Here is a 7750-nt window from a genome sequence, read left to right on the forward strand (position 1 = left end):
GTTTCAGACTACCACAATAAAGTGAATATTGCAATAAAGTGAGTCACACTAAATTTTTTTTTCTTGGTGAATATAAAAGTTATGTTTACACTCTACTCTATTCTATTAATTGTGCAATAGCGTTATGTGTAAAAGAGCAATTTACAGACCTTAATTTAAAAATACAATCTTTCTAAAAAATGCTAACCATCATCTGAGCTTTCAGGAAGTCAGTCTTTTTGATGGTGGAGGGCCCTGCCTCGATGTTGATGGCTGCTGACTCATCAGCATGGTGGTTACAGAAGACTGGAATGACTGTGACAATTCTAAAAAATAAGAACAATGAAGTCTGCTGCATCAATTGACTCTTCCTTTCATGAATGATTTCCCTGTAACATGAGATGCTGTTTGATAGCATTTTCCCAGAGCAGAACTTTTAAAATTGAAGTCGGTCCTCCGCAACCATTCTGCTGCTTTAGCAAGTTTATGTAATATTGTAAATCCTTTTATTTATTTTTTTTGTTATTTCAACACTCTTCAAAGCATCTTCACTAGGAGTTGATTCCATCTCAAGAAACTACTTTAATGTTAATCCATAAGACACTACTCCTCATTCATAAAAGTTTTATCATGAGATTACAGCAATTTGGTCACATCTTCAGGCTCTACTTCTAATTATATTTCTCTTGATGTGTCCATCATATCTGCAATTATTCTTTCCACTGAAGTCTTCAACCCCTCAAAGTCATCCATGAAAGCTGGAATTAGTGAATTCCAAATTCCTATAAATGTTGATCTTTTGACCTCTTCCCAGGAATCAAGAATGTACTTACTGGCATCTAGAATGCTGAATCCTTTCCAGAAGGTTCTCGATTTACTTTGTCCAGCTCTATCAGAAGAATCACTATCTATGGCAGATATAGCCTTACAAAATGTGTTATTTAAATAAGACTTGAAAGTCAACATTATTCCTAATCCATGAGCTGCAGAATGGATATTGCGTTAGCAGGAATGAAAATGACATTGATCTTGTTGTATATCTCCCTCAGAGCTCGGGTGACCAGCTGTATTGTCAATGAGCAGTAACATTTTAAAAGTCATCTATCTTTCTTTCTGAGCAGTAGATCTCAACAATGGGCTTAAAATATTTAGTAAACCATGTTGTAAACAGATGTGCTGTCATCCAGGCTTTGTAGTTCCATTTATAGAGCACAAGCAGGGTAGTTTAGGATAATTCTCAGGACCCTATGATTTTCAGAGTGTCAAATGAGCACTGGCTTCAATTTAAAGTCAGCAGCTGCATTAGCCTCTAACAAGAGAGGCAGCCTGTCCCTTTGAAACTTTGAAGTTAGACATCTATAGCCTCCTTTCTAGCTATGAAAGTCCTAGATGACATTTTCTAATATAAAGCTGTTTTGTCTACATTGAAAATCTGTTGTTTAGTGTAGCCACTTGCATGAGTTATCTTAGCTAGATCTTCTGGATAACTTGCTATAGCTTCGACATCAGCACTTGCTGTTTCACCTTACAGTTTTAAGTTATAGAGACAGCTTCTTTCCTTAAAACTCATGAACCAACCTCTGCTAGTTTCAAATTTTTTCTTCTGCAGCTTCTTTACCTCTCTCAACCTTCACAGAATTAGAACAAGTTAGGGCCTGCTCTGGATTAGGCTTTGGCTTAAGAGAATGTTGTAGCTGATTTGATCTATCCAGATCACTGAAATTTTCTTTATATCATCAATAAAGTTGTTTTGCTTTCTTATTATTTGTGTGTTCACTGGAGTAGCATCTTTAATTTTCTTCGAGAACTCTTCCTTTGCATTCACAGCTTGGCTAACTGGTGCAAGAGGCCTAGTTTTCAGCCCATATCATCTTTCGTCACGCCTTCCTGAGTAAGCTTAATTATTTGTAGCTTTAAAGTGAGAGACGTGCACCTCTTCCTTTCACTTTTGAACACTTAGAGGCCATTGTAGGATTATTAATTGGGCTATTTTCAGGACTGCTGTGTCTCAGGGAACAAGGATGCCTGAGGAGAGCTGGAGAGACAAGGGAAATATATTCCTTTCTATAGTCAGCGGAGCAGTCAGAACAGAACGCACATTTGTTGATTAGGCTCAACATCTCATATGTGCTTTTTGTGGCTCCCCAACACCGTTATAAGGGTAATATCAAAGATCACTGATCACATAGGACTATAAAAAATATCATAATTATGAAAATGTTAGCAATATTACAAGAATTACCAAAATGTGACACAGAGACGTGAAGTAAGCAAATGCTGTTATAAAAATGGCGCCCATAGACTTGCTCGACACAGGGTTGCCATGAACCTTCAATTTGTGAAAAAAAAAAAAAGAAATATCTATGAAGCACAGTAAAGCAAAGTTCAATGAAACAAGGTATGCCTGTAAATACACATATTATAAGGAAGCTATTCAATTTGGTTTACCCCTTTTTCTGTATTTTCTCTTTCAAAGATGCAACAAAAGAACATATTGCTATACACTAAACAACATGCTTTACCATTTTGTAACTATTCTTTCCACTGGTTTTAATTGGTTTCATAAGATGTATCTTTGTAACTGGTATTAATTTATTTGCTACGTATTTTAAAAGTAAACATAAGTATAAGATGTTTGGTGTGTGCTTTTCTAATGATTGGTTTAGAAAGAAGAATACTGTTCTAAAAATCAAGGATATACAGTATTATATATAACCAAGCCAAATGTCTTCAGGAAAATTCAGTTTTATCACAGTCAGAGATTATGTAAAAAGTTAGAGAAGTACAGATAAATTTTGCTTCATATCTTAGAACTAATATTTTTTATTTCTTTTGAGATGAGAAAGATATAGCACAACTTTCTAACAAGTATTCCTACTAACTCAAGAAAAGTATATAGTAGTGTGTGTGTTTATGTGTATAAACATATTTTCTGTAGTAAAATTAAAATGGAAAATAGTTTGTAATAGATAACAAAATATTGCCTAGATTTTGAAGAATATGGTTAAATCTAACAACAAAAGTAAACAAAATAACAAGGAAACTCAAGAATTTAACTGAAGGAAACAGATGCTACCTTTACAAGAATTAATTATTTTTATGCAGAGCTGTAATAAATTGATACCAAATGCTTCTTTATGGTAGTAATAGCAAAATGAGAAGGTAGTGGTCTTTAACCTTTTACTCCATTGAAAATATGACAATTGATCGGATACCAGTGATGTAAAGACTCTGTTGTCTATAAAATTATAGCCACACTAAAAAACCTAATAGAAAACAAGGAAAGTGACAAAGAACAAATCAATATAAAACGAGGATTCTTAAATTGCAGTGTAAGATATCAGAGTAGATTATACTTCGAAGTAATTTATGTTTTGTTTGATTTTACTTCCCCAAAGCAAGCATACGTAAACTACTCCCTGATAAACCCAACAGTTCTCCAAGTTTGTCAGCATAAAACGTTTAGTGTTTAATGTATCACATCTTATCTTTACAAAAGAAAAACTCTTGACTCTTACAAATGAGTATGGCAAAAAGAATTAATCATACACATTAACACAATCAATTACCAGTCCTTGTTACTTTTTCATTCTGGTTTTGTTCTGTCTTTTCCTTCTGATTTTTGCTGCCTGATTAATTCATGATTATAGCAGCCCATCATCAAAAAGGTAGTCTTCTCCAAGAAACTAGACTATAAGAGTTTTAAAATTGTGGAATAATATTAATGTTCTCTAAAAGAAACCAGTCTACGGCCATGCCACCCTGAACAAGCCTGATCCTGTCTGATCTCGGAAGCTAAGCAGGGTCGGGCCTGGTTAGTACTTGGATGGGAGTCCACCTAGGAAGACCAGGTGCTGTAGACATAAAAAAATAAGGAATTGTAAGATGATAAGGTCCTTGCAATCTGTGAGGTCAACCAAGGGTTGCCTCACCTAAAAAAATAGAAAAAAACAAAACAAAACTTAAAACAGTGTTTAAAACATAAATGCATTGATAACATATGCTTCTAAAATAGATTTATCTTAAATACTATTTAGATTCATGATCATTTCACCCACTATGATGTTCACAGTTTAAATTACAACATTAAAAAATACAAGAGCTTTTTATTTCAATAAGTTTTAAGTCGTCAGGGTATTAATGTAAAAAAAAAGATTTTTACATGTATAAATGCATACATACATATTACTCTCTTTGATCAAGTAAAGAGAATAGAGATTGAAACCTATTCTGAAAGGGTTTATTTTGCTGCAATATGTTAAGTGTCAGCTTTTATCAAGGGCTGATGCCATAGCTTGTGGTTCATATTGCATCTTTCTTGATACTGAAATTACTCTATTGCAATGACCCCTTCCATATTTTATATTATCAATTTTACTTTATATTGGATCATTCCAATTAATTTACAAAGATGTGTTGTTTTAGACATATTAAAACAAAACTTATATTCCTTTCTACAAACTGTTCCAATTATCTCTTCTCTTTTCTAGTGAGATATATAGTTATAGTTTATAGTTATTAAATCTGCTTATTTATAATCATCATTCTCTCTTCAACCCACTATCATCAGTCATTTGAACTAATAAAGGTCACCCAAATCCTCGATGCTGTCATTTCCCCCTCCCCCATATCACTTGCTTTCATCTTATTTGGCTTCTCAGAAGCACCTGACACAGTTGATCTGGCCACTCTCGCTCAAATGTCATTGCTAATTCTTTCTATTTTCTAATGTTACAATGTCCCAGGACACACTATATTTTCAGCATAGAGAATAGCATTTACTTCCATACTTCAAAATACTATATTGGAGTCAATTGTAAATTCTGAATTTATATCTCTAGCCCAAAACTTTTCCAGAAAGATAGATTCAATACCCAATTAGGTATTTGACAGCTCCAATTGGCTATGCAATAGCTATTCCAAACTTCATATGTCCAACATGAAAGATTTCAAAGTCCCAAGACTTTTTCTCCCCATTTCAGTAAAGATCACTACCAACCACCTAGCCGCTCAGGCCTAAATCCTAGAATTGTTAATTCTCCACTTCGCATTGCATTTAATGTTCCTTGCCATAGGAAGTTCTTTTGACTATATTCTAAACCATATCCTGAATCTGTCCTTTTTTTTAAACTTCTGAATAGCCACATCCTAAAACAAGCCGTCATCATCTTTCTCCTGTAATACTGAAATAGCTTCTTACCCATTATTCTAACTATTATGCTTAACTGCAGTAATTTCATTTAGTAACCACACAGAATTTTTGCAGTATGAATGAATTCATCTCAAACTTAAAATGGATGTGCTCATGGACAAAACCCTAATATCCCTGTCCTGTGAGACTGTACATCAATGGCCCCATGACTGCTCATGGACAAAACCCTAATATCCCTGTCCTATAAGACCGTACATCAGTGGCCCCATGACTGGTCCTCTGACTTCATTTTCTGTCAGCTCTCAAGATCCTACAGGCACACTGATATTCTTTCTGTTTTTTGAGCAAGTCAGGATTATTTCTTTTATAGTATATTTGTACCAGCTGATTCTGGAGACCGGAAACAGTGATATGCCAAGAAGAGAGGGTGGTGGTGATAGGAATAGTTTCTCAGGGGCAAGCAATGAAAGGGAAGGCATAGTCTAAAGATAACTAAAAGCAACAATAAACCAACTAAAAGTGAGTCTGCTCTTATATCTTGCCACTTCTAGACAGTGTCAGTGATGACACACTCCTACCTGCTGGATAGAACTGCCCTACCAGTGACTCCCCTTTTCTGGTTCCCCACTACCTAGAAGGTGTTCGCCCTTATCATAGCACGACCAGATCTGTTTTGTTAAATACATCTCACCTTCAATGTGTCCTGTTTTTAGCACTTTCACCTACTATTTTCTTGCTTGGTTGTAGTTTATTTCTAACACTTTCCTCATAACTACATTTTTCAGAAAACCAGATTTAAAGGTCTTATTCACAAAGTTCTCGGCTCTTAATAGTCGATTCTCAATAAGTATTTGCTGAATGAACTAATGAAAAGTTTATACTAGGTCTTAGGACTTTAAGCTTCATTCATTTCAACTATCCGTTGATATGATTTCTCTGGAATGTAAGAGAAAGCTCTACACAGTGGTGTGTTACTGTGAAGGTAACAGTGAGTACTAGGAGCAATGTCATAATGAGGGTTCCAAGCACACTGATTCATACTTTACTAAAAATCTTTTATTAAATGGACAATGGAAAGGCAAACTTGAATAGGATATAATTTCTTATCTCTTTGTTCTATTAGCTATATTGATAAAAATTTATCAAAAATGCTCTAATACCTAAGTCAGTGGTGTATTTAAAAACAAATCGGCTATAAGAAAATTGTTTCATTTTTATTCCTAGCTTAATAAATCAGAAAACAAAGTCCATTCCATGAAGAAAACTGAATTTAAATATTAAAATAGTTCATAAGCATTTTTGTACTTATTAAATAATATACTAGCATTTACCAAGAGGCCACACAGTGCAAGAACAATTATTTTCCTCAATTAAAGATTAAAGAGAATTTCATTTTTTATTCATGTCTACTTTATATAAGAAAGATAAAATTAAAATAGAATTCAATAATTTACAAGAAGGCTAAGAAAAATTGTGGGACATTTGTCATAAAGCAAAAGCCATTTAAATCAATAAATCTTTTTAGGTGATTTATTTAGGATTTAGGGAAATTTGAATTAGCTCTTGAAGCCACTTTAATGTTTTAGTGAATAGAATGTATAGAGATGAAATCTGGAGATTAAAATAGGATCCATAGGCTTAAGAATACTCTTAATCTTTGGACAGATCTCAAAGCTGAAGCATTAGTAGAGGCAAGTTACATCGATTCAATTATAGAATTATTCTTTTATTTTGATAAGTGATTTATTTGGGATATATATGAAATATATATGTTCCTGCATCCAAGACCACACTTCTATTTTTATGCAATATTTCTGCTTGTTACTCTTTGAGGAACAAAAGTAAAGCAGCTTGTGGGGCTGAACCAGAGTGACCTAAAGGATGAGTTGCTAGAATTCAGAGAAGGCAAGGATGCAAATTATGAAACTTTTAGCAGTCTACAGCCATGCCACCCTGAACAAGCCCAATGCCATCTGATTTCAGAAGCTAAGCAGGGTTGGGCCTGGTTAGTATTTGGATGGGAGACCACCACGGAAGACTAGGTACTGTAGGCATAAAAAATAAAAAAAATAAAAATAAAAGATTGTAAACTGACAAGGTCCTTGTAATCTATGAGGTCAACCAAGGGTTGCCTTGCCTAAAAAAAAGAAAGAAAGAAAAAAAAAGAAACGTCTAGCAAACCATTGTAAGAACTTAGGCACTTCCTTAGTGAGTAACGGGAGCCATTGCAGGGTTTCGAGCCAAGGAGCATCTGATCTAATGTACGCAATTAAATGTACTCATTAGTCGCTATGTTGAGAATATACAGGAAGGAAACAAGAGTAGAAAATGGAAATCCATTAGTAGATGACAATATTTGAGGTGAGAGATTTTTTTAAGAGGTCAGATGAGGGTAACGAGGTAATAGCAATGAAGATAGTGAGGAATAAAGTTTGCATCCTAGATATATTTTAAAGTAGAGCTAGTTAGATGAGAGAATGAGAAAAAGAAAGGAATCAGAAAGATTCTGATTAAGCCCTGTTGAGGAAGGATGTTATTGAGCACTAACTCAGATTTCTATGAGGTGTCTAAGTGGAGATATTGCACAGGCATGAAATGCATCATTCAGGAGTTATGGTG

General features: G+C 34.3%; 1 protein-coding gene, 1 non-coding gene and 1 pseudogene across 2 annotated transcripts in view; all 3 read left to right on the forward strand.

Moving 5' to 3' along the window:
- Positions 1-7750, forward strand: part of LOC105306168 (kelch-like protein 1) — a gene marked incomplete at its 5' end in the record, with an annotated part of 207212 nt that overhangs the window by 92946 nt on the left and 106516 nt on the right. The window lies entirely within an intron of this gene.
- LOC111733285 lies at positions 3724-3842 on the forward strand. Its single transcript, XR_002777920.1, has one exon. It is a non-coding gene; the product is annotated as a 5S ribosomal RNA (ribosomal RNA).
- LOC111733195 lies at positions 7067-7185 on the forward strand (annotated as a pseudogene).

Source organism: Pteropus vampyrus, unplaced genomic scaffold (assembly GCF_000151845.1).
Source record: "Pteropus vampyrus isolate Shadow unplaced genomic scaffold, Pvam_2.0 Scaffold13, whole genome shotgun sequence".
NCBI lineage: Eukaryota > Metazoa > Chordata > Mammalia > Chiroptera > Pteropodidae > Pteropus > Pteropus vampyrus.